Source organism: Pristis pectinata, chromosome 8 (genome assembly GCF_009764475.1).
Source record: "Pristis pectinata isolate sPriPec2 chromosome 8, sPriPec2.1.pri, whole genome shotgun sequence".
NCBI classification, from domain to species: domain Eukaryota; kingdom Metazoa; phylum Chordata; class Chondrichthyes; order Rhinopristiformes; family Pristidae; genus Pristis; species Pristis pectinata.
The window spans coordinates 75,617,668-75,641,641 of NC_067412.1; the positions used below are offsets into that span (position 1 = coordinate 75,617,668).

The 23,974-nt window shown below is 42.6% G+C and overlaps 1 long non-coding RNA gene across 1 annotated transcript in view; it reads right to left on the reverse strand.

The window, feature by feature from the left end:
• LOC127573463 (uncharacterized) overlaps positions 1 to 23,974 on the reverse strand; it is a 64,290-nt gene that overhangs the window by 35,054 nt on the left and 5,262 nt on the right. Inside the window, exon 2 of the long non-coding RNA XR_007956776.1 lies at positions 17,608 to 17,685. This is a non-coding gene — a long non-coding RNA (uncharacterized LOC127573463). The remainder of the gene's footprint in view (positions 1 to 17,607; positions 17,686 to 23,974) is intronic.

The following is a 23,974-nucleotide window of genomic DNA, read 5'->3' on the forward strand; positions in this document are numbered from 1 at the left end:
TATCTTTTCTCAGTGTACAAGGGATTTTTAAGTTATTCTTTTAGAGTAGGACTAGGACATGAAGGATTCATATTAAGGTTCACTATTATTGGTGTTCCTGTCATGAGTACTAGGGAGAGTGACACTGAAAGATGAAATGATGGAGAGAGATACAGCCTTCATCAGAGGAGGCTTCAGTACTGGTTCTGCCCTTTCATTTGCTCAAAATATGGACATGAAATGCTGCCACTGAAGTCATTTGAAACTTCATGTCCTAGATGAATTGTGCAAATCTCCTTGACACATATTATTCTATCAAAGATTATTAAATTGACCACTGCATTGGACCATCTGCACATTTGCTGTTTTCAGGCTGCCATTAGTGAAATCTGGATCATTACCCAGAATGTTGTGTGTTATTGCAAAATAAAGCAAATCAGGTGAATGAGGTGCATTTGGAATTTTTTTTGCTACTGAAGCCTGAAGTTTAGGGTCATGAAGGTTAAATCCTATCTGGGTCTCCTCTGGGAAACGAGTAACGAACAGGAAAGGATTTCACCTCTACAATATGCAGCAATGTACAATGTAAATCAATGCATCTTGCAATGTAAGTGCCTATTAAGCTCATTCTTTCTTCATCTGTTAGAATTTTTTTTTATCTAGTGACGTTCTAACCTTTCTCCAGAGAACAAGCATAATATAGCCCAGCAGGCAAGAATTATCCACAAATCTATTTATATATTCATTAAGTAAACAAAGCATTTGATATTTTACTGCCTGGTTACCTGGGTGTGGGGTAGCAGGAAGATTTGAAAATAATTCAAAAAGATCTTGACAAACAATGTTTGCTTGTGTCCTTACCAACATTTTTCCTGCAGCAAAAGATTCAGGCAAAGTTGTTGGAGGGTTTTGAAGAAATTTAAGAACCTCACGACAGGAAGAAGTGGAGCATCTGGATGTTTCTGCTACAGAGATACTTGTTATTAGATCATAAAAACCACTGCGGTTGCTATTTTTCCTCTCTCTGCTTTCAACCACTTTTCACAGCTCAAACATTTAATGCTCCCTTATTTTGAGAGATTACCCAAAAGTACAAATTCACAGCCTGTCACCAATGGTGCCTTTAATACCACTATTTATGTGTTCTTTCTGAATGTCTTCCTTACAGTGGGTATATGTTTGCTTTCACTGCCTGGGCAGTAAGTCAGCAAGACAGATTACTTGCCCTTTACAGAAGCCACCTGATTTTAATTTAACTGATTTTAAAGGAATAATGGTTTATTTAAAACAGAAGGTTACTGCCCAGGAGGTGAAGAACATCTTTGACAATTTGTACATTGATTGTAAAGCATCTGCCATATGCTTCTCTCTGATTTTCTTATCTGTCACTTTATTTATGTTTCTTTCACCAACACCCAGTCTTGCCACTATAATTGAATTTCCTAGTACTGAGCAGAATAATGTGTTGCTGTGCTCAAAAGCTGAACATTCATTAATTCTTTAAGCACCAGGAAGAAATGACACCCCTCAGCATCACTTCTAGGAGCAGTGCTTATACTTCCTAATTCAAGGATGTAATCGAGCTGATCCTGGCAATTATTACTGGGTTAGGCTCAGCCTAAGTAAGAATCATGTTGCTAGTGCTGCTCATGGATTTTAGGGAATGATTGCCTCAAGGCATTTAGATTAAGAAACAGTTCAGTAAAGTGATTCTTTGATGTTCTTTCAGAGTTCATTGTAATCCAGAATTGAGTGAAGAAGAAGCAACTTTATTTTGAATGTTGTATGAAATAGGATCAGGTTGCTCAATTTTTGCTTCCAAATTCTACCTTGCAGATATATCTAACTACTTAGTGAACTGATATGTTTTTGTTTAATGATTATTAATGTGCATACCATTTATTTTCAATTTTAATACCTGTTAGATGTCTCTAACAAAGAAAATCTTATTGATGAGGATAGATTAAATTATAAAATGGTAGCCTGAACATTTTGGTATTTACTGAATACAAATGTATAGGATTACTTGGTCATTAGGAGTGGAAGGAGCTCGGTTTGTTTTGAACTGTGACCTACTTTGAAGCCAGTGACTTTAACAAGAAATATTAGATTGCATTTGCGATCTTGTGTGTGTGTGTATAGAAATGCAATCTCTGTTATTTTGGTTTCTTACAATCAAGTAATGCACCTTTGCACGTTTTCCTCTTTCCCCCTCCCTTAGACCCAATTCTTAAGGCTCACCTTCTGGCCCTTTGACACTAAATCCATTAAGATGACAGGACAAGCAGAATATAGCCCAGACAAGGATTACCCACAAATGTATTGGTTGGTAGTACTTTTGTAGAACTCGCAAAGGAATTATTGAGCGATTTTATTTTCACTGCCTAGTTCACCTGGGCGTGGGACTGCAGGGAGAGTTGAAAAAAATCCCCTCCTGGCCCTAAATTAGTTGATATTGTTAATGGTATTGTTGTCCTCTCCTTTATATCATCCTTTATCCAAACAAAATCTTGATGGCTAGTAAACAATTGTCACATATGTCTTCTCTTTCCTCTTTACAATCCTTGAATGTGCAATTATCTCCCACTCATCTTTCCACAACTCAATTGGAAAAGAGAGAAACAAAGGACTGCAGATGCTGGAATCTAAATGAAAAACACTATGAATGCTGGAGGAACTCAGCAGGCCAGGCCAGGCCAGGCAGCATTCGTGAAGAAATGTAGGCGGTCAACGTTTTGGGTCAGGACCCTTCTTCAGGACTGAAAATAGGAAAAGGGGAAGTCCAATATATAGAAGGGGAAAACAGAGCAGTGATAGGAGACAAAAGAGGAGAGGTGGGGTGGGCACGAGGTGGTGATAGGCACATGCAGGGGGAGGAGGGGAGAGCAGATCCACTGGGGGATGGGTCAAAGGTAAGGAAAGAGAGAGGAAAAAAGAGGAGTAGAAAAAAGAGAGAGGTTAGGAAAGGGAAGAAAAGAGGCATGGTTGGTGGGGGGGGGGGGGGGGAAGGGGTGTGGGGATTACTTAAAGTTGGAGAATTCAATGTTCATGTCATTAGGCTGCAAGGTTCCAAGATGGAAAATGAGGTGCTGTTCCTCCAGTTTACACTTGGAATTCTCCTGGCAGTGGAGGAGGCCCAGGACTGACCTATCTGTGATAATGTGGGAGGGGGAGTTGAAGTGACTGGCAACGGGGAGATGCAGATCGCAGTTACGGACAGAACGTAAGTGTTCTGTGAAATGGTCACCTATTTCTGCATTTGGTCTCACCAATGTAGAGGAGGCCACACTTGGAGCATCAAATACAGTAGATGATTTTAAGGAAGGTGCAGGTGAATCTCTGTCTCACCTGGAAGGACTGTTTGGGTCCCTGGATGGCGGGGCAGTGGAAAGTTCCCAGGGTGGGAGCGGCATGGGTGGGGGGTGGAGTGAACGAGGGCGTCGCGGAGAGAACAGTCCCTGCAAAAGGCAGAAAGGGGTGGGGAGGGGAAGATATGCTTGGTGGTGGGGTTCTATTGGAGATGGCAGAAGTGGCAGAGAATGATGTGTTGGATGCATAGGCCAGTGGGATGAAATGTGAGGACAGGGGGAACCCTATCCCTGTTGGGTCCGGGAGGGGTGGGGATGAGAGTGGAGGTGCAGGAAATTGAAAACTGGACTCAATAGTTATGGGCGGCATGGTAGCGTAGCGGTTAGCGCGACGCTATTACAGCGCCAGCGATCAGAGTTCTATTCCTGTCGCACTCTGTAAGGAGCTTGTACGTTCTCCCGTGTCTGCGTGGGTTTCCTCCGGGTGCTCCGGTTTCCTCCCACATTGCAAAGATGTACGGGTAGGTTAATTCAGTTTAAAATAGGCGGCGCGGACTCGTTGGGCCGGAAGGGCCTGTTACCATGCTGTAAATAAAAGTTTTAAAAAAATTTTAAAAATTAAAAAAATAATTGAAATCTCTCCAATCAGGTTTCTTCCCTGTTTACTGTGCTGCCACAGGCACAGATAGCTTCCTACCCAACTGTGACTAAATTATCCCTCCATGACCTTCTCAACCTCCTTGGCCATCAGCACAGTTTACCACACCATCCTCTTCTGCCAATGCTTCTCCTCTGCCATCTAACTGGGTGGAACTGACAATATCAACAGATTCAAGAATCGATTAGATATGATCCCAAAGAAAGAAGGGTCTGAGGATTATAATGAATAGGTAAGATTGAAACCAGATGAAAAGGGCCAAAGACTCTTCTGTTGGGAAGGATTGATTTACATTCTGTGTATTCCAAACAGTCTTTCCAGAATGTGTGGTATTTCTTATCTCATGAATGAGCTCAGTCAGTTTGCACATAAGGAGCTGCACAGAAATAAGACCCTCAGCCACCCTTTTGGTGCCTGGCAGCAAGCCAGCTTCCTCCCTCTGTGTGTCATATTTACATCATCTAATCCTACTGTCGACTCCAGTTTCTGATTAAGGAAGGGAGTTAGGCAGCATCTGTTAGCCACTTTACCCGGCCCATTATTCAGGTGCACACACATTAACTCAACTATCAGGTAGCAGACCATACAAAGGATCCCAGGGAGATTAATCTTTCTGTCTGCAGCAGCTCTTTTGAAACATAGCTTTTGTTTTTTTTTATTTTTGAATTCAATTTTTGGTGAAATTTAATCTCTCCTGACAAAACAACCACACAGCTGTGACCCAGATTTTTCTACGAAGCAGATGTGGGCTGTAGATCTTGGCTAACTTTTTCTCTGTGTCACTAGATAAAGACAGTCTAAGGGTTTACAGATCCACACTACTGACCCTAATCATTGCAAAGCACAAATAACAAGCCATCAGTCACAAAGCAAATAGAACTCTGTTGAGGTCAGATCATTTGAATAAAGGAAGTGCGAACATGGATCGGCTTCAGCACAACTTGAGCACCTGTTGGGGAGTACAGCAGAGCCCAATGTCACATAGCACTGTAGGGTCAGCATTCAATCTCAGGCCTTCTGTAAATGTGTTCTGCTATATAAATGGTTTGCTCCCTCACCTAATGGGGCAAATAGTAGTCAGTTGCCCCAGATTTGCCTGACCGCCCCGAACTCTACATATGTCCACACTAACCTTGTGGAATTGTGTGCGTTTGTTCATGCTGGGCTTCCCATAACCAGAGTCTGGTGGTGAGGCATAGAGAGGCCCCAGAAGTGACTTGCCTCCCACCCCTCCTCCAACCACCCAGCCCCAGAATACTCCAACACCCTTTGCAGGAAGCAAAGGGGCAGCCAGGGAATGCGTGGTCTTGTCTTTTATCAAATTGGAGAGACTTTATAAATATCTCCGATATTTTGCTTTAAATAATAAAAAACTATTAAAATGTATTATAACAAATTAAAGCGTTAATACATAATTACAAATATTATAACAAAGCAAAAAATAAACACTTAAACATATATTTTTCTTCCTAATCTACAGGTCAAGGATCCCTATTCAAATGAATGGGAATTCCAATACTATGCTCTGGCCTGTATAGGGTTGGAGCAGCAAGGTTCCCCAGAGTAAAGCTGGGGAATCCCAGTAAGCCCAGACTCTGCTTGAATATGCTGGACATCATGTGAAGGGATAGGATGGACTGATAAGATGCCCTGACTTTTGTCACTCATCTCGTCATAAAGTCGTGGCAAGGGCATGTAAAATCTAGGAAGTACTGATCACCGAGCTGTGGAGTGCTGGCAGCTCCCTTTGAAACTGCCAGCCCAGGTCAGTGTAATTCCACCAAATGTTTTGTCACTTATTTCTGTGTATTTAAGTTGAATGTCCAGGAAAGGAGAGAGGTGCCAGGACCTGATCATCCCCACTAACAGAAAGCAGCTTACCCCTCTCACTGCGCTATTTGCTATTTTCTTTGCTGGATTTCACATTCTTCACCTAGAAAACTTTGTCAATTTGCATGCCCTCTTAATCTTCCTGGGATTTCCACTTCAGGTTGCTGTTAGGAGTACAACCCTTCTTTCCATATATATTTCCCTGCAATGTAGAAAGAGGCCATTTCAGCCCATCGAGTCTATGCTGCCTCATAGAGCAATCCCATTCCTTCATTAGTTTTCCTTGTAACCTTTTCCTACCACAATGTCATCAATTCACCCCAGATTCTGCTACTCATCTACAAACTAGGAGCTATTCACAGTGGCCAATTAACCTACAAACTGATGTGTCTTTGGGATTTGGGAGGAAACCAGAGCACCCTGAGGAAAACCACACAGTCACAGGGAGAACGTGCAAACTCTACACAGATGGAACTGATGGTTGGGATTGAATCTAGCTCTACTGGTTATGTCACTGTGGCGTCCCAAAATATAAGCATTTTTTTTTCCTGAGTACAGGGAGAAGAGCTCTTGGTTTTTTGACATTGTGGTGCTGCATAGTTTGTGGAATACCAACATCATCAGAATGGGCTTGATGCCCATGTTTAATTGAATCTTGGGTTTATTTACCAGTCATTGAAAGTGTGCAGCAACATCTTCTGCATGAGTAAATGACCAATGAAAGAGTGAGCAAATGAATGAATGAGCAGCTGTATAGAGGCAGAATGACAGGCAAAGGATGGAAATAGTGTGGAGACTTGGAGATCCACCCCCCCCCCCCCCCACCATTCTATTGAGTTCCAAAATATTGAAAATGGCTTCTCGAGTAAATGAAGCTAACTCCAAATGGAAATGTGACTTTAAGCATCAACAATGAGACAAGACTGTACTATACATTGATTTGAACTGACAGCAGTTCTCCATTCCGTTGTTTATATCCTATGCTTATCTATTCTATAATAAAAACAAAATGCTGGAAATACTCAACAGCTCAAGCTGCTTCTGTGGGAAGGATACATATAAACACTCACAGGTAATTAAATATTGATTAAAATGCATTCCAATCAATTGAATTAAATGAAATAAAAATGAAATGAATGTCTATCTGATCCCCCCCCTCCCCCCACTACAGTACAGGTGTCCTGAAAGCAGCACTGAAAGGGAACAGAAGGCCAGACTTCAGACAGGAATGGAAAACAAATAAAACTCTAGAGACTGGAATCTGAAGCAGAACTGCTAGAAGAGCTCAGACAGCCAAGCAGCTGATAAAGGGTCTGAAATGCTAACTGGTTTCTCTTTCTACAGATGCTGCTTAACTAGTTCTTCGAACATTTCTGTTTTGCTTCAGGCTTCAGATAGTATTCAGGAAGCTTGAGCTTCAACCCAATTAAATGGGTAAAAAGATAGCAGATCTACTAGCTTTTAAGTGGAAGACAGGGATTGGTAGTTTTCTCCTGGTTTCACCGCAATGTCGATCAACATGGTCAAGAAATTTTAAGTGTAAATTATAGCTACTACAAATTGAGTTTCAAAGATTTTTTGCTTCATTTTAAATTCAGCCAATCCTGCTCACCAGTGTGGGTAGATTAACTTAATTTCTGTGGCACAATTGTAAAGCAATGAGAGAGTCCAAGAAGGGAAAATGATAAGCACTCCTGCCTGACGTTCTACGTTTCCACTGTTATTGAATGCCCATTGGATCAGCCACATCAGCTATCAGAGGGAATGCCATGTTAGATCTAGTTTTAGGAAATGAACCGGGACTGGTGAAGGATCTATTGGTGGGTGAGCATTTGGGGGACAGTGACCATTGCTCCATAACCTTTAAAATTGTCATGGACAGGGACAGGTGCAGAGAGGACAAGAGGATTTTCAATTGGGGAAGGGCGAACTATGAGGCTATAAGGAGAGAACTTGGGAGTGTAAATTGGGATGTCCTTTTTGAAGGAAAATGTACCATGGAGATGTGGTCGATGTTCAGGGATCTTATGCAGGATGTTAGGGATAAATATGTCCCGGTGAGGCAGAGAAGGAATGGCAGGGTGAAGGAACCGTGGGTGACGAGAGAGGTGGAACGACTTGTTAGGGAGAAGAAGGTAGCGTACGTGAGGTATAAGCAGCAAGGTTCAGACAGGGCCCGTGAGGAATATAGGGTAGCGAGGAATGAACTTAAGAAAGGGCTGAGGAAAGCTAGAAGGGGACATGAAAAGGCTTTGGCTAGTAGGGTTAAGGAAAATCCCAAGGCCTTTTTCAAGTACGTGAAGGGTAGGAGGATGGCTAGGGTAAAAGTAGGTCTGATTAAGGACAAAGGTGGGAGAATTTGCCTGGAGGCGGCGGAAGTGGGAGAAGTTCTCAATGAGTACTTCTCTTTGGTATTCACCAGGGAGAGGGGTCTTGATGACACGGAAGGGAGTGCTGGTAGGGGTAATGTTCTCGAGGTTGTAGATATCAAGAGAGAGGATGTGTTGAAGTTGTTAAATAATATTAAGACAGATAAATCTCTGGGGCCTGACGGGATTTTCCCCAGGCTGCTTCAAGAGGCTAGGGAGGAGATTGTTGAACCGCTGGTAAGGATCTTTGAGTCCTCGTTGTCCACGGGGATGGTGCCAGAGGATTGGAGGGTTGCGAATGTTGTCCCCTTGTTCAAAAAAGGTAATAGGGATAGGCCAGGGAATTATAGACCGGTGAGTCTCACGTCTGTGGTGGGTAAGCTGTTAGAAAGGATTCTAAGAGATAGGATTTATGAACACCTAGAGAATCATGGACTGATTAGGGACAACCAGCATGGCTTTGTGAAGGGAAGATCTTGCCTCACAAGCCTGATAGAGTTCTTTGAGCAGGTGACCAGGAAGATTGATGAGGGCAGTGCAGTGGATGTGGTTTACATGGATTTTAGTAAGGCGTTTGATAAGGTTCCTCATGGTAGGCTTCTTCAGAAGGTCACAGGCCAAGGGATCCAAGGAAGCTTGGCTGTGTGGATTAGGAATTGGCTTGCATGTAGAAAGCAGAGGGTTGTGGTGGAAGGAGTGCCCTCGGATTGGAAGGCAGTGACTAGTGGTGTCCCACAGGGATCGGTTCTGGGACCTCTACTTTTTGTGATATTTATAGATGACTTAGATGAGGGGGTGGAGGGCTGGGTTAGTAAGTTTGCGGACGACACTAAGATAGGCGGTGTTGTGGATAGTGTGGAGGGCTGTCGGACCTTACAGAGGGATATTGATAGGATGCAGAGCTGGGCTGACAAGTGGCAGATGGAGTTCAATCCGGAGAAGTGTGAGGTGGTACACTTTGGAAGGACAAACTCCAGGGCAGAGTACTGGGTGAATGGCAAGGTACTTGGCAGTGTGGAGGAGCAGAGGGATCTGGGGGTTCATATTCACAGTTCATTGAAAGTTGCCTCACAGGTGGAAAGAGCAGTTAAGAAGGCCAATAGGATGTTGGCTTTCATAAGTCGCGGGATTGAGTTTAAGAGCTGCGAGGTGATGATGCAGCTTGACAAAACTCTAGTTAGGCCACACTTAGAGTACTGTATTCAGTTCTGGTCGCCTCATTATAGGAAGGATGTGGAGGCGTTGGAGAGGGTGCAGAGGAGATTTACCAGGATGTTGCCTGGATTACAGAGTATTGAATATGAGGAGAGGCTTAAGGTGCCAGGGCTTTATTCACTGGAAAGGAGGAGGATGAGAGGAGACATGATAGAGGTATATAAAATACTGAGAGGAATAGATAGAGTAGACAGTCAGCACCTCCTTCCCAGGGCACCAATGCTCAAGATGAGAGGGCATGGCTTTAAGGTTATGGGTGGGAGGTTCAGGGGAGATGTCAGGGGGAGGTTTTTCACCCAGAGAGTGGTTGGTGCATGGAATGCACTGCCTGGGGTGGTGGTGGAGGCAGATACATTGAACAGGTTCAAGAGCTTGTTGGATAGGCATATGGAGGAGTGTGGGATGGGGGGATATGCGGGAGGAAGGGGTTAGGTAGTGTGAGGGTGGTTTGATGGACGGCACAACATGGTGGGCCGAAGGGCCTGTTTTGTGCTGTATGGTTCTATGGTTCTATCGGGGATGCCAAGAGGCAATACCGACTTAAAATAGAGTCCCTGACCATCCGTCAGTTATGGCAGGGCTTACATGTCATAACAGGCTACAAGACGAAGTCCGGCTGCACAGCTAACAACAGCGCATCCCTTCCTGATGAATTTAATGCATTCTATGCGGGTTTTGAACAAAAGGGAAGTGGATTGTCACCATCCACCCTGACAGCCTCCAATGCAGCTGAACCTGTGATCACAGTGGAGGACGTAAGATCAGTCTTCCGGAGAGTGAACACGAGGAAAGCACCTGGCCCAGATGGTGTCCTGGGCCGTGTGCTCAGATCTTGTGCTGATCAGCTAGCAGAAGTATTTGCGGACCTATTCAACCTCTCCCTGCTTCAATCTCAGGTTCTCTCCTGTTTTAAGAAGACCACTATCATTCCGGTACCAAAGAAAAGCAAGGTAACATGCCTCAATGACTACCGACCAGTGGCTCTGTCATCCACCATCATGAAGTGCTTTGAGAGGTTGGTCATGGCACACATCAACTCCAGCCTACCAGACAACCTGGACCCATTGCAATTTGCCTATCCCCGAAACAGGTCTATAGCGGATGCCATCTCCCCAGCCCTACACTCAGCTCTGGAACATCTGGACAGTAAAGACACCTACGTGAGACTATTGTTTATTGACTACAGCTCTGCCTTCAATACAATTATCCCAAGTAAGCTTGTCACCAAACTATGAGACCTAGGACTCAACAGCTCCCTCTGTAACTGGATCCTTGACTTTCTAACAAACAGACCGCAATCGGTGAGGATAGGCAGCAATACATCCGCCACGATTATTCTCAACACTGGTGCCCCACAAGGCTGCATCCTCAGCCCTCTACTCTACTCCCTATACACTCATGACTGTGTGGCCAGATTCTGTTCTAACTCCATCTACAAGTTTGCAGATGATACCACCGTTGTAGGCTGTATCTCAAACAGTGATGAGTCGGAGTACAGGAAGGCGATAGAGAGCTTAGTGGAATGGTGTCATGACAACAACCTTTCCCTCAATGTCAACAAAACAAAAGAGCTGGTCATTGACTTCAGGAAAGGGGGCGGTGTACATGCACCTGTCTACATCAATGGTGTTGAGGTCGAGAGGGTTGAGAGCTTCAAGTTCCTGGGAGTGAACATCACCAACAGCCTGTCCTGGTCAAATCACGTAGATGCCACGGCCAAGAAAGCTCACCAGCGTCTCTACTTCCTCAGGAGGCTAAAGAAATTTGGTTTGTCCCCTTTGACTCTCACCAACTTTTACCGATGCACCATAGAAAGCATCCTATCTGGATGCATCATGGCTTGATATGGCAACTGCTCTGCCCAGGACCGCAAGAAACTGCAGAGAGTTGTGGACACAGCCCAGTGCATCTCTGACACTATCTTCCCCTCCTTGAACTCTGTCTTTACCTCTCGTTGACTTAGTGAAGCAGCCAGCATAATCAAAGACCCCACCCACCCGGGACATTCTCTCTTCTCTCCTCTTCCATCGGGTAGAAGATCACAAGATCACAAGATCACAAGATAAGGGAGCAGAAGCAGGCCATTCGGCCCATCGAGTCTGCTCCAAGGAAAAGGGAAAAAGAAATGGGGTGGGAAAAAAAGAGAGAAAAAAAAAACTATTCTAATCCCATTTGCCAGCCTTATCCCCATATCCCTTGATACCCTGACTATTTAGATATCTGTCTATCTCCTCCTTGAACACCCCCACTGATCTGGCCTCCACTGCTGTGCGTGGCAAGGAGTTCCACAATTTCACCACCCTCTGGGTAAAGAAACTTCTCCTCATCTCTGTCTTGAAACTGTACCCTCTAATTCTAAGATTGTGCCCTCTGGTCCTGGACACGCCCACCAAGGGAAACAGCCTAGCCACATCTACTCTATCCTTACCTGTCAACATTTTAAATGTCGCTACGAGGTCCCCTCTCATCCTTCTGTACTCCAGCGAGTACAGTCCAAGAGCCGACAAACGCTCATCGTACTTAAGCCCTTTCATTCCTGGAATCATTCTCGTAAATCTCCTCTGAACCCTCTCCAACGTCAGCACATCCTTCCTAAGATGCGGGGCCCAAAACTGCGCACAGTATTCCAAATGAGGCCTCACTAGCGCCCCGTAGAGCCTCATCAACACTTCCTTACTTTTATACACTATACCTCTCGAGATGAATGCCAACATAGCATTCGCTTTCTTAACCACCGATCCAACCTGGTGGTTAACTTTTAAGGTATCTTGTATAAGTACCCCCAAGTCCCTTTGTACTACCGCACTATCAATCTTCTCTCCTTCTAGATAATAATCTACCCGCTTATTTCTACTTCCAAAGTGTACAACTGCACATTTCTCAACATTGAATCTCATCTGCCATTTTCTTGCCCATTCTCCTAAACTGTCTAGGTCCCTCTGCATTCTTTCTATTTCCTCTATGCTCCCTACTCCTCCACTTATCTTGGTGTCATCCGCAAACTTAGCCACACAACCATTTATTCCATCATCCAAATCATTGATGTACAAGGTAAAAAGGAGAGGCCCCAACACCGACCCTTGCGGCACACCACTAGTAACCGGTAACCAACCAGAACGAGATCCTTTTATTTCCACCCTTTGCTTCCTGCCAACCAGCCAATTCTCCACCCATTTTGCTACCCTGCCCATAATTCCATGACCTCTCATCTTATTAATCAGTCTCTTGTGAGGCACCTTATCAAAGGCCTTTTGAAAGTCTAAATACACAACATCTACCGCCTCTCCCTTATCCACCCTACCTGTGATTTCTTCAAAAAACTCCAATAGGTTGGTCAGACAGGACCTCCCCTTCACAAAACCATGTTGACTAGGTCCTATCTTGCCTTGCGCCTCTAGGTATTCGGTAACCTCCTCCTTGAGGATAGACTCCAATAATTTTCCCACCACTGACGTCAGACTAATAGGTCTGTAATTGCCTTTGTGCTGCCTCCCACCTTTCTTATATAACGGAACTACATTCGCTACCCTCCAGTCCTCCGGAACCATGCCAGAATCTATCGATTCCTGAAAAATAATCGCCAACGCCTCCGCTATCTCCACAGCCACCTCCTTCAGAACCCGGGGATGCACCTCATCCGGTCCGGGAGACTTATCAGCCTTAAGCCCCTTTAGTTTTCCAAGCACCTTCTCCCTATTAATCTCAATTGAACTCAGCTCCAATTCGTGAGACTCCTGACTAATGGGCACATTGCTTATGTCCTCCACGGTGAAGACCGATGCAAAATATTCATTCAATTCCCTTGCCATCTCACTATCATCCATTATAATACCTCCTGCACCGTTATCAATTGGTCCTATGTCAACCCGTGTCTCTCTTTTATTCCTTATGTATTTAAAAAAACTCTTAGAATCCTTCCGAATGTTGTCCGCCAGCTTCCTTTCGTAACTCATCTTTGCTTTCCTAATGACCTTCTTAGTTTCTCTCTGCAGATTTTTAAAATCGTTCCAATCTTCTGTTTTCCCACTAATTTTTGCTACTTTGTACGCCGCCCCTTTCGCTTTTATTTTATCCTTCACCTCCCTCGTTATCCACATCTGTGCCTTTTTTCCATTCAAAACCTTCTTTTTTCTTGGAATATATCTGTCCTGCATTGTCCTTATTTCCTGTAGAAATTTCTTCCATTTTTCCTCTGCCGTCCCTCCAGCTAACTTACTCCTCCAATCAATTTGGGCCAACTCATCTCTCATACCTTTGTAATTTCCCTTATTCCACTGAAATATCGATACACCAGTTATCAGCTTCTCCTTCTCAAACTTGAAACTAAACTCAATCATATTGTGATCACTTGTTCCCAGTGGTTCCTTTACCTTTAGTTCCCTAATCACCTCGGGTTCACTACACAGCACCCAATCCAAAACAGCCGATCCCCTGGTGGGCTCCTCAATAAGTTGCTCCAGAAAAACATCCCTTAGACATTCCACAAACTCACTCTCCTGAGTACTACCGCCTTGCTGCATTTCCCAGTCCACCTTCATGTTAAAATCCCCCATAATTATCTTCACATTGTCACTCTGACATGCTTTTTCTATCTCAATCTGCAACTTATGGTCCACTTCCTGACTGCTGTTCGGGGGCCTATATATGACTGCTATTATTGTTCTTTTACCCTTGCTATTTCTCAGCTCCACCCATAAGGATTCCACCTCCTCTGACCCAATGTCCTTCCTTTCTATTGATTTTATATCGCTACTAACCATCATGGCCACACCTCCCCCTCTGCCTACCCTCCTATCCTTCCTATATACTGTATACCCCTTGACATTCAGTTCCCAATCACATCCATCATGAAGCCACGACTCAGTGATTGCAACGATGTCATATTTATTAACCTGTAGTTGTGCCACTAGGTCATCTACTTTATTCCTGATGCTCCGTGCATTTAAATATAGTATGTTTAGACTGGTATCTGCTATTGATTTTATTGTACCTCTATTGATCAGCAGATTATCCTGACTTTCTACCTGTCCATCCTTCTTACTATCTTCGCTACCTACTGAGGGCCTGAGGGCACATACCACCAGACTTAAGGACAGCTTCTATTCCGCTGTGATAAGACTATTGAACGGTTCCTTTATACAATGAGATGGACTATGACCTCACGATCTACCTTGTTGTGACCTTGCACTTTATTGCACTGCACTTTCTCTGTAGCTGTGACACTTTACTCTGTACTGTTACTGTTTTTACCTGTACTGCATCAATGCACTTTATACTAACTCAATGTAATTGCACTGTGTAATGAATTAACCTGTACAATCGGTTTGTAAGACAAGCTTTTCACTGTACCTCGGTACAAGTGACAATAATAAACCAATACCAATACATAAAAAAATCCTTCACAAAGAGGATGAGTATTCTGAAAACTTTCCTCCATCACGAAGCATAGCTCAGGAGTGTGATGGGACATGTCCTACATGAGTTCCAACAAAGTTTGGTGCTTTCCAAGGCAAAGCAGCACAGATGATTGATGTTCCATCCATCACCTTAAACATTCACTCCCTCTACAACTGGTTTAACATGGCTGCAGTCCATACCATCAGCATTATTCACTGCAGCAACTTGCCAAGTCTTCATCAGCACTTTCAAACCTGCTACATCTACCAGCGAGAAAGACAAGGGCAGCAGGTACATGAGTCTGTCTACATCTGCAGGTTTCCCTCCAAGTCACTGAAAAATATTGATTTGGAAATATGTTGTAGTTCCTTAATTGTTGCTGTGTCTAAATACTGGAATTTCCTATCCAGATGGCAATCTATGAACTTCCCACCATGCAGATTACAGTAGTTAAGAAAAAGATTCATTATTACCTTCTCAAAGACAGATTAGGTGGGAAATCAATACTGGCCTTGCTGTGAATCAATAAATTAAAAGAAAAATCTTTGCCCATGCTGGATTAGACAGATGGGATCTTTCACTGCATTATGATGTTATGTAATAATGGACTGAATGTGCCCAACTGAAACATACAAGTGCTGTCATTTTAAAAAAATGCTTTGTGTAAATGGGGATTATATGTTTGAAGTGTGAGGATGCCTGGAGTAGGGATTCTGCATAAAGTAAATGAATAACAGCTGATAATCCACTGGTGCTGTATGAAATTGGCTTGAGTAGAATTCTTTCTTGGGCTTGAGTAATATTTATTACAAAGAATTACATTTCACACACACATTTAATTTTGAAGCTAGAAACCTATTAGTTTATTATTAGTTGACCCATTGGATTTAAATTCCCAGGTAACCTGTAATAACGCTGAGTCACCTGACTTCAGGCAATCTGCTTAAGCTGTTTACACAATTACTGGGAGACTTGTTTACCACTTTATATCTCTGCAATTTAAAATTAAAAGTTAAGAGAATTTAACTGTAAAACTAAATTAAACAAGTACATTTTTCAGTAATATCATAGGAAGTGATCTGTGTGCTTATTGAAGGATAAACATAGCCACAAACTGCCCTGCTATTTTTTTTGGAATATTACTCAAGATCTTTCAGGGCAATTTGAAAAAGCAGGCAGAACCTCTGTTTAACATCAAGGATCCAAGGTCTTTCAAACAGTTTTTGAAGTTTTACAATTGAAGTTTTCTCAAATTCAACGTCACTTATTATCATGACCATATCCTCAATTAGGCAGTGCAGAAAAAAACATTCTTGTTTCTATATGAATAGAAAACTGGATAAATCTTCAAAACGCAGACTTCACACCAACATAAAATTTCAATCATTTGAAATAATTGAATGAACATGTAATACATTGAGAATATATATATATCTATATATATACACACACACACACACACACATACATACATACACACACATTTACTTTTGCACACTGGTGTACAAAAATAGTAAGTATGCAATTCTCTTCCTCTCTAAACAGAATAGTACCTACTAGCTTAATGTTTCCTGATTAGATTGGTTCACCTTTAAAAAAAGTTTTGTAGCTTCTGGGTATTAAGTGTACAAATGTATTCCAACTGTCTTTCTGTATTTGTTCATTCTCAGAGAGCTGTTGCTAAATTTGAGGGGTTAAGTTGGTGCCCATCGATTTACCATTCACAACAGGGCTGTAGACAATCAAAGTCTTGTTTTCATTTCAAAGGACTCTATCAAAGTCACTGCCAGTGGGGTGAAGTCCAGTCATTTGATATGTCACCATAAGATTTAATTGAACTAATGTAATTACTCAGCAATATTGAATGGAAGAACTCTTTTAAAAGGTTTAAGGTATTTATTAATGAATGCAATGATTCTGGACAAACTGAAACTTGGAACTTCCTTGTTTTTACAGTATTTTCATACTTTACCAAACCAATTTACAGAGTCTTCACACATAATGTAAACAAAAGAAAAATACTGCAGAAGGTGGAAATCTGAAATAAATACAGAAGGTTCTAGAGGTACTCAGCTGGTCAAGCATTGCTCAGTTATCATGGCTTAGAAACTCAAAAGCCTTGGCAATGACACTAAGGTAAGACATGACAGACAGGAGATGGCCAGCTCAAAGAACAAGCCAATGGCTATCCTCAAATAATCATGATTATCATCAAGAAAGTTGATAATTCCAAATGTGGTAACTAAGACAGATCTTCCTGGTATCTGCCATGGGGAAAATCATCACCAGAGTCATCCTCAAGTGCCTCCTCAAAGAATCATAGTGCAAATTTTGTCCATCTAGAGGCACCATGGAAGTGATGGTCATTGAGATCAAGAAAGCTGCGGGGCACATCAGCAACTACTAAACATGGCCTTTGACTCCAGCGATAGAGGCGAAGCAGGGAGATTCCTTCTCAAATTTAGTTGTGCATGGAAATATGATCTAATCTTGTGTCTGCCACATGGTTGCAACCAACATATCCAGAACAAACCCAACATACTGGTGTCAAGAAGGAATGTATCATTGTGCTAACACTTTCCTCAATCTTTCTCACTATGTTGCTGCACCAGGTGGTCAGGGGAAACAATTCAAGGATATTCTCATAAAGCCTCTTCAAACATATGCAATATCCCCTCCAGTTCATGGAAATCCCTGACCTGTTATTGCTTAAAGTAGAGCTCTCAGGATGGCATTGAGGACCTTGAGGCCATGCATTGGGAACAGATAGAGACCCAGTATAAACAGTGGAAGGAGTACATCACCTCCCAAACTACTACCCATGTGACCCATCAAGTACCCCCTGCCTTACCTGTCACAGTCTGTGGGTTCCACATTGCCCTCATGATCCATCTCGGAATTCACATCATCCTTGATCTTGAGTGATTGCCTAAGAAGAGGAAACACAGATTATTCTGAATCCATGCCAGAATTAAATGTACATAACAGCTGCATGTCTGAATTTATTCCACCCCTTTCCCAACCCAAGCCCTTCTCTCGGTCCCAAATGTTTATATTGCTGCCAACTTCAAGTTACTACTTGTGTCATGTAAGCTGTGCACCATCCCCTTTCCCACGAATACCTTTCAAAAAATTGCTGGGTGGGGTTGCCCTAAAATAACTACCTCTTCTGAATTCTTGAAACAAAGAGCGAATGTACAGTATATATTTTTGTCTTATTCATGATCCTATGATACACCTAACAAAACTACCTTTCAAAGTGTAGTCACCGTTGCAATGTAAGAATTATAGCATGGCAGACTCTCACAAACAGCAAAGAGATGAATGACTATCTATCATTAGTGACATTAATTGAGTGATAAATAATAGCCACAGACTGGGAAAAACATAGCCATGAAGTTGTACAGCACAGAAACAGACCCTTTGGCCCACCACATCCATTCTGACCTTATAGCTCATCTACATTAATCCTGTTTGCCCGCACTAGGACTGTATCCTTCCTCTCATCCTAAACCTGTGCTTTCTTGTTTTTGAAGACTAACTACTTGATCTATGCCTCTCATATTCTTATATACTTCTATCAGGTCACCCTTCAGCCTCCTTTGCCCCAGGGAAAACAACCCCAGTCTATCCAATCTCGCCCCATAACTAATGTCCTCCAATCCAAACAACATCCTGGTGAACCTCCTCTGCACGCTCTGCAAAGCAATCCCATCTTCCCTATATCGTAGCAATCAGAACTGCACATAATACTCCAAGTGTGGACTGACCAGGGTTTTATCAAGTTGCAACGTGATATCCCGGCTCTTAGATTCTGTGCCCTGATCATTGAAGGCAAGCATGCCATATGCCTTTTTTACCAATCTATTGACCTGTGTTGCCACTTTCAGGGAACTATGGAATTGGATTCCTGGATCTCTCTGTTCATGAACATTCCTTCATGCCCTACCATTTACTGTATTCGACCTGCCAGAATGCATTACCTTGCACTTGTCAAGATTAAATCCCATCTGTCAATGTCTTGCCCAACTTTCCATCTCATCTATATCCTGCTGTAACCTGAGACAACTTTCCTTGCTATCCACAACATGACTAATTTTCAAGTCATCTGCAGACTTACCAATCCCACATTCTACATTCACATTAGGTTGTAAATACATGTCTCAAACAGCAAAGGTCCCAGCACCAATCCCTATGAAACACCACTGGTCACAGATTTCCAATCAGAAAAACATCCTTCCACAACTACCCTCTGTCTCCTGTCACCAAGTCAATTTTTGATCTAATTAGCCACCTTGCCTTGGATCCCTTGTGCCTTAACCTTCTGGACCAGCCTACTATGCAGGACCTTGTGAAATGCTTGACTAAAGCCCATATAGACAACATCTACTGCCCTGGTTATCAATCTCCTTGGTTATCTTTTCAAAAAAACTCAGTCAAATTTATGAAACACACAAAGCCATGTTGACCGTCCTTAATCATTTCCTGCTTTTCCAAATGTACATAAATCCTTAGGATTTTCTCCAATAATTTCTGTACCACTGATGTATGGCTCACCAGCCTGCAGTTTACCTGCCTTATCCCTGCTGCCCTTCTTAAATAAAGGAACAATATTTGCTGTCCTCCTGCCTTCTGGTACCTGGCCTTGCTTGATGAAGGTGCAAAAATCTGTATCAGGCCCAAGCAATCTCCTCACTAGTTTCCCATACTGTTCTGGGATAGATCTCATTCAGCCCTATCCACCTTATGTATTTCAAGATATCTGACACCTCCACCTTCTTAATACTATAATGCACACTATCAATGTATTCCTCCCTGAATTATCATCCATGCCCCTCTCCTTGGTGAATATAGATGAGAAATATTCATTTAGAATCATGTCCACACACCCTTGGCTCCACACATAGATTACCCCTTCAGTCCCTAAGGGGACCCACTCTTTCCCCAGCTACACTCTTGCTCCTAATATATTTAGAGAATGATTCTCCTTAATCTTACCTGCCAAGGATATTTCATGGTCTCTTTTTGTGCCTTCCTAATTTCTTTCTTAAGTACTCCTATACCTTTTATTTTTCTCAAGGGACTCACTTGATTGTGGTTGCCTTTACCCGTCACATGCTTCCATTTCTTTCCCAATCAAATCTTTAATAACTTTTCTCATCCAAGGTTCCCTTGTCTTGCCATCTTTGCCTTTCACCCTTACTGGAACAATGCTAGTTCTGAACCCTTGCTACTCCTCTATTGAAAGATGCACACAGATCAAATGTTGTTTTACCTGCAAGCATCTGCTCCCAATTTACTTTTGCCTGGTCCTCTCTTGCACTAATTAAATCAGCTTTCCCCCAAATTAGGATCTTAAATTGAAGACCAACCTAATCCCAATCCATAACTACCTTGAAATTTACAGAATTCCTTAACTAACACTTCCAAAACTTCCCCAGTTTCATTTCCTAAGCCTCTTTCCTCTTATAAATCTAGAACTGTGCCAAGGGACGGGAATTCTATATTCTGCTATTTCCCTGTTGTGACATTAGTGGGAGATCAATAAGACCACCTGGAAAATGATGAAGGCCTAAGAGTTTCTGTCCTGCTTATGTGGGTAATACCCACATCCTCCCTGCATGTGCCACATGTTGTCAAGATGGAATCAAAGCAGTGCCTCAGTCAGCCCAAATCAATCATTGGCTTTATTGGATGAGTGAAAGAAAAGCAGAGGAATTCAAACTGGAGAGTGGATTTGGATGCCCGAGAATAAAGAAAAAGGTCATTTCCTTATAAACGCAGGTCTCAATTTAAACCAAGGGACATCTATCAACTATGAAGTCTTATCACAAGATTCACATTAAACCTACCAATGGATCATGTACCAAATTGACAAGCAGAAAAATACTTTGTAGTTTATCAAACTACAAACCATGATGGATGGGCCATAATGGTTTGAATGCACCTTTTCTCCTTCCCAAACAACTACTTCCCCCACTAATCTCTCAAATCCACAACTCACCTTCTCTCCCGCTCCCACTCTGCAACCATGTAATCTTATGGGAGAGGCAAAAAGTAAACACATTTTATTGTGCTTCCCAATGTTAAACTAGACTAACCTATCAATGGGGATGCTTTCCAGCCCTTTTGTTGTTTTAGAGGCCTCAGTAAGATTGCCTTTACATCTATTTGTTGCAAAGTAAACAGATCAAGGCCCATGAGACGGTTAGAGTAGGTAAAATTCTGTATTTAAAGTTCCTCAGTTTTCCCTTCTGAGTCTAATTGGTTCAGAGGGCTGTAAGGAATGATGTTTTTAGGCCTTCTCTGAACGTTTTCCAATGACACTATATCACCCACCATGCAAGGGGAGCAATGCGGCACTCTGAATCTGGCCTGACAAGCAACCCTGTAGTGTGCCAAAATAATGTCCTTTGATCAATGATGAATGGCTCCATTAATATAACCCAATATCTTGTTAGCTTTAGCTACAGTTTCTCTACATTGGTCATGACCCTACAGCAATCTGTACACTAGAGATCAATTCTGATTTGGTTTGTTACATGCCACACATGTAAATGCACAGAAACACACACCGTTAAGTTACAGCCCACTACACTAATTGGACTCTACAGGGAAATCTGAGAAATTGTAAATACAGCTGTATAAGGGAAGCTTGCAAGCATTCTAGCAAAATATGAAACCTGCCAAGCTTTAACAATCTGGCAATTGAAGAATGCCACAGATACTAGTGTGGGTTCACTTTGTCTCACAGGTAAGGCTAAATAATAGTTTAAGATATATTAATGGAAAGGCTGTTTTATCAAAATCTGATGGAGTCCAGACCTCCTCTTCACCAACTACAACAAAGCTTTTCTCCGCAATTTTATTCTTCTGAAGGCAATTCTACCACTCGGCAATTATTCTATTTACACCAGACACTCTTAGAGTATGTACATCATTATACTTTTCTCCTTCACTCCCATTATGTGGAATTCCATTGTCCCTCCTTCCTCCTCTTTGTGCTATTGTGTATTACATCCAGCAGTCAATGTAATAAAGAAATTATATTGTCGATCCATCTGATGCAGGAAGACAATACTCCTGATAATGTTGCACACTACACTGACATACCAGTTTAGTGCTGCCCTCTAGTTTCGGGATGGGGCTTGAAACCATTATCTTAGGACACGGAGGCAACAGTGTCATGCAACAAGCAACACGGAGGCCATTGAGCCAAGAGTGTTACCTCCAATGGGTGGGGTAGAATACACACTTAGATTTTATATGATGTCTTGTTCCTTGATTTTTTACTATGAATTTAAGAGCTGTAAGATACAGTAACCATAATAATCTCCTAATGATTTTCACTGACATACAATGACCAGCAATGCTGTTAGTCCCTGAGCTAAACCAACGCCGAATCTGGGAGGTGGGGCTGACATGAGGATTAAGTTTTATGCAACTGTCCTTTAAAAACAGTTCCAAACAGTGAATTCCAATGGGTTCAGCAAACATTTGCAGTGAAGAGTTCCCAGGATGTAACACATGAAACCAATTGAGTGTGAAAAACTAACTAGCTGCAATGAATCTCTAGCAGACCCTGCTGGTAGAACCAAAGGTAGCATTGTGGAAAACAACAATCTGTTGAAGTAAACTTGTATTTATCTTCTTCACCTAGTATCACAGCTGTAGGAAGGGAGGACATCACAGAGGGATCATCTATTGAGTCAGTGTGGGTGGAAGTCAGTAACAGGAAGGGAGCAATCACTCTATTGGGAGTATTCTATGGGTCCCCAAATAGCCATCGGGACACTGAGGAGCAGATAAGTAGGCAGATTTTGGAAAGGTGCAAAAATGACAGGGTTGTTGTCATGGGTGACTTCAACTTTCCTAATATTCCTGACACAATATGTAGACAGGCCGACTAAAGGAGAGACCATGCAGGATCTGGTACTAGGCAATGAACCTGGTCAGGTGACAGACCTCTTGGTGGGCAAGCATTTTAGGGATAGTGACCACAACTCCCTGATCTTTAGCACAGCTATGGACAAAGGTAGGAGCAGACATTATGGGAAAGTATTTAATTGGGAGAGAGCAAGTTACGATGGTACTAGGCAGGAATTTGGGAGCATAAATTCAGAACAGCTGTACTCAGGTAAATGCACTGTAAAAATGTGGAGATTGTTTAGGGACCACTTGCATGGGGTTCTAGATAGGTTTGTCCCACTGAGACAAGGAAAAGATGGTAGGGTGAAGGAACCATGGTTAAAAATAGAGGTGGAAGGTTTAATCAAGAGGAAGAAGGAAGCTTATTTAAGGTTTAGGAAGCAAAGATCAGTCAGGGCTCTTGAGAGTTATAAGGTAGCCAGGAAGGAGCTTAAGAAGGGACTTAGAAGAACTAGAAAGGGGCATGAGAAGGCCTTAGCAAGTAGGGTTAAGGAAAACCCTAAGGTGTTCTACACATATGTGAGGAACAAGAGGATGACTAAGGTGAGGGTAGGACTGCTCAGGGATAAGAGTGGAAAAATGTATCTGAAGGCGAAGGAGTTAGGGGAAGTCCTGAATGAATACTTTGCTTCAGTGTTCACCGAGGAGAGAGACTTAGATGAAGGGGAAGTTAGTGTAGAACAGGCAAATGTGTTGGAGCATGTCGAGGTTAAGAAAGAAGCATTGTTGGAGCTACTAATAAGCATTAGGATAGATAAGTCCCTGGGGTCAGATAGGATATACCCCAGGGTACTATGGGAACTGAGGGAAGAGATTGCTGGAGCGTTGACAATGATCTTTGAGTCCTCCCTGTCCACAGGAGTGGCACTGGAGGATTGGAGGATGGGAAATGTTGTTCCATTGTTCAAGAAAGGTAGAAGGGATAATCCTGGGAATTATAGACCATTTAGCCTTGCGTCAATGGTGGGCAAGCTATTGGAGAGGATTCTTAGGGGCAAGATTTATGAGCATTTGGAGACACATAGTCTTAAAAAAGATAGTTAACATAGCTTTGTGAAGGACAGGTCATTCCTCACAAGCCTAATAGAGTTTTTCAAGGAAGTGACAAGACAGATTGATGAAGGTAGAGTGGTGGATGTGGTATATATGGATTTTAGCAAGGCATTTGACAAAGTTCCCCATGGTAGGCTCATCCAAGAGGTCATGAGGTATGGGATCAATTTGGCTGTATGGATTTGAAATTGGCTTGCTAACAGAAGGCAGGGGGTGTTTGTAAAAGGGGAATATTC